Source organism: Gymnodraco acuticeps, unplaced genomic scaffold, assembly GCF_902827175.1.
Source record: "Gymnodraco acuticeps unplaced genomic scaffold, fGymAcu1.1, whole genome shotgun sequence".
Classification (NCBI taxonomy): Eukaryota; Metazoa; Chordata; class Actinopteri; order Perciformes; family Bathydraconidae; genus Gymnodraco; species Gymnodraco acuticeps.
The window spans coordinates 654,537-658,469 of NW_022991995.1; positions in this window are offsets into that span (position 1 = coordinate 654,537).

A 3,933-nucleotide genomic window follows, 5' to 3' on the forward strand; every position below is an offset into this window, starting at 1 on the left:
TCCGTGGCAGCTGCGCTGTGTTAGAGAAGCTGACTCGCCAACACGCCATCAGCTCTCTCCACCTGTCGGTTGTGTCGGTGGAGGAGTGTGGTCTGGCTGTCGGGGCTGTGGTGGGATATGGCAGAGTTAAATCTGCCTCCCGCATGAACAGTGCAGTGGTTATTTTTTTAGACTGCACGGAGAAAGCTAACCAGCTGGTGGAGAGCGGGCTAGTGATTAAAGGGACACTGTTACCCGTGCTACCCCTTGTCACTCCAGCTAAAAAATCTCTAATGTACCCCCGTTTCTGAGAAACGAGTTGTTGGAGAGAGAGCTAGCTCGACACGGGCAGCTTGCGTCTCCCATTAAGTTGATCCCCCTGGGCTGCAAATCCCCGCACCTCAAGCACATTGTGTCTTATAGGAGACAGGTACTTATGGTCCTGAAAAAGGATGGAAGGGGAAACTAAATCTGGCTCTCAAGTTTAAAATTGATGATTTTGTGTATACTGTCCATGTTACGTCTGACATTTTGAAATGTTATGGTTGTAGAGCGGCAGGACACCTGATTCGCGCGTGCCCGGAGAGGGCGGGTGACGCGCCCGTGTTGTCCGCGCTCGCCGCCGGCCCGCCGGTGCCCGCGGCGGAGCCGCTACCGGTTGCCTTGTCCACGGCCGGGCCGCCGGTGCTGGGGTCCGCGCCCGCGGCGGAGCCGCTGCCGGTTGCTTTGTCCACGGCCGGGCCCGCGCCCGCGGCGGAAATGCCGGTGGTGGAACCGCAGGTCAGTCGGTCCGTGGCAGAGCCAACGGTTCCACACGTAGAAAGCACACAGGCAGCAGGTACACACAGTATCACACACACAGACACTCAGGTCACACAGAAAACAGATAGTGAGCACACTGCAGCCAGAGTGGCTGAGTCTGTTCTGGAGGATGTGGTAATGGATGAGGATTTGTTAAGGTTACCTGTTAAAAGGAAAAACGAAACAAGTGAGCAAAGGAACTGTGGCTCAGAAAGGAAGGTTGTCAAAGAAGGAGTCGATGTGTTCCTCCTCTCAGCCAGAGGGAGTCCCAGAGGACTCAGAGGACAGTGACAGCGAGTCATTCTTTGACATCGTTGAGGGTAGCAAAGGGAGAGGGAGTATTCTTCCAGAGGATCAGATCCTTTCTGGCGGAAAACTAAGGGGTGAAATTAGATGACTTTTTTGCAGATTTGCAGATCTTCCACAATACTGCCAGGGTTCTCATGCGGCGCAAAGAAGCCTTAGGGGAACCTTTCTTCAGCGGCCCAGAGAAGGCTCGGTTTAAGAAGAGACTTCAGGAGGATTAGAGGGGAAACTGCAAGAATGATGAATAAGTACATCTTGGTTTTTATTTTTTATTTTTCTTCAGCCAGGTTTTTGATTTTGTTAGGATGCAACTATAATTTCATTATGAGTGACATAAAGCTGGGCTCTCTAAACATTAACGGTGCTCGAGGGGATGCTAAGAGAGCATATTGATTTACTTTATTAGGAAACAAGAGTTTAAATGTAAAGTTTCTCCAGGAAACTCACAGCACTGCTGAGAACGAGAGTGACTGGAGGAGGGAATGGGGGGGGGAGGGCTTCTTCAGCCATAGGCGCAGCAATAGTGGAGGGGTTGCCATTCTCTTTGCGAGGGGCTTTACACCCTTCTCCTGTACGGTCGATGAGATCATCCCAGGACACTTGCTCAAAATAAATGCTGAATTTGAAAAAGTTAAAATATGTTTTATAAATATTTATGCTCCCAGTGTGGGCGCAGAGAGGCTTTTGTTTTTTGAGAAACTGAAACACACTCTTAGCACCTGTGATAGTGGGGAGTATCTGTTCCTGGGGGGTGACTTCAACAGAGAACCCCGTGCTGGATAGGAACCACCAGGAACCGCATGCTGCCTCGAAGAGTGCCTTAATAAGACTAACAGAAAGCTTTGAGCTGTGTGATGTTTGGAGGCACTTCCACCCGGGCCAGCGGCAGTACAGGTGGGTGCACTCTAGGCCTAACCTGTTGTCTCTGGCCAGGCTGGATCGTGTCTATGTTTTTAACCATCACATTAATGTAAGCAGAAGCTGCTCCATCAGTCCAGTGGGAATCTCTGACCATTCCCTTGTACAAGTCTTAGTTTTTATTAATCACGTTAAGTGTAATAGTGCGTATTGGCACTTTAATGCTTCTCTGTTGGCCGACAACCATTTAAAAAATGTTTTTAAATTATTTTGGGAAAACTACCGTTTATCTAAGAGTGAGTACAATTCTCTTCAGCAGTGTTGGGATGTAGGTAAAGTGAAGATCAAGCAGCTTTGACTGCAGTACACTTTCAATGTCACAATGGACATGGCTAGATCTCTGAGAGCTCTGGAGAGAGAAGTGGTGGAGCTGCAGGGATTGGCAGACTCCACAGGAGAGCGAGAACATGTTGAAGTTTTCAAAAGTAAAAACTCAGCTCTGTCTGACCTGCTGGGGTTTTCTGCTCAGGGTGCTCTGGTCAGATCCTGGTTTCAGAACATCGTGAAAATGGATGCTCCCTCTCACTTGTTCTTTGGTCTCGAGCGTAAGAATTGTCAGAGGAGGCTGATGCACTCCCTGCGATCCAATGCTGGGCAGCTGCTTCAGGAGTCCGCCGACATTCGTCAGTGTTCTGTGGAGTTCTACAAAGAGCTCTACAGAACAGAGTTCCAGGCGCAGTCGTTCTATGAGGGCCTTCCTAACGTCCCTGAGGAGGACCATGCTGAGCTGGAGGCGGAGCTCTCTGCCCAGGAGCTGCAGGAGGCCCTGCAGAGCATGCAGAGTGGGAAGGCTCCTGGCATAGACGGCCTGCCTGCAGACTTCTATAAGGCTCTCTGGCCAGTTATAGGTGACGACCTGCTGAGTGTGCTCAGAGACAGTCTAAGTAACGGGAGGTTGCCTCTGAGTTGCAGGAGAGCTGTGCTCACTCTCCTCCCTAAGAAAGGAGACCGGCAGGAGATTAAGAACTGGCGTCTTGTGTCTCTACTCTGTACTGACTACAAGCTGCTTTCCAAAGTGTTAGCGACGAGGCAGAGAAAAGTGATGGAGCATGTCGTTCACGTAGACCAGACATACTGTGTACCCAGCAGGTTGATAACTGACAACGTGACTCTAATTCGAGATGTTTTGGACCTCTCCGGTTCATTGGCTGTGTGAGTTTGGTCTGATTTCTCTAGACCAAGAAAAGGCTTTTGACCGAGTTGAACACCAGTACTTGTGGCAGACGCTGGAAGCTTTTGGGTTCAGCTCTGGTCTCATAGCCAAGATCCAGGTATTGTACAGGGACCTTGAGAGTGTGCTGAAGATAAACGGTAGTTTGTGTGCTCCTTTTGAAGCTCAGAGAGGAGTCCGACAGGGCTGCTCTTTGTCCGGGATGCTCTACTCCCTGGCCATAGAGCCCTTTTTACACCGGGTCAAAGTTACAGGGTTTCTCTTTTCCTGGCTGTAGGGATGTTTTTAAATTGTCTGCGTATGCGGATGACATAATGGTCTTTGTTAAAAACAAGATGACATCAATGTTTTAACTGAAACTGTGAGCAATTTTTGCAAAATCTCATCTGCTCGAGTCAACTGGGGGAAAAGTGAGGCCTTAGCAGGAGGAGAGGGCAGTATTGACAGCTTGTTGTTACCTGGGGGCCTTGGTTGGAAAAGGGCAGGATTAAAGTACCTGGATATTTATCTTGGTGATGACACATTTTGTTTGAAGAACTGGGACGGGCTTATAGAGAAAGTGGAAGGCCGGTTAAAGAAGTGGAAGTGGATCCTTCCCAAACTTTCTTTTAAAGGGAGAATCCTTATTTTAAACCACCTTGTTTCCTCCATGCTGGCTCACCGGCTGGCGTGCACCGACCCACCCGTAAACCTGCTGTCCAGGGTGCAGGCTCTCATGGTGGACTTCTTCTGGGACCGCATGCACTGGGTCCCTCAGA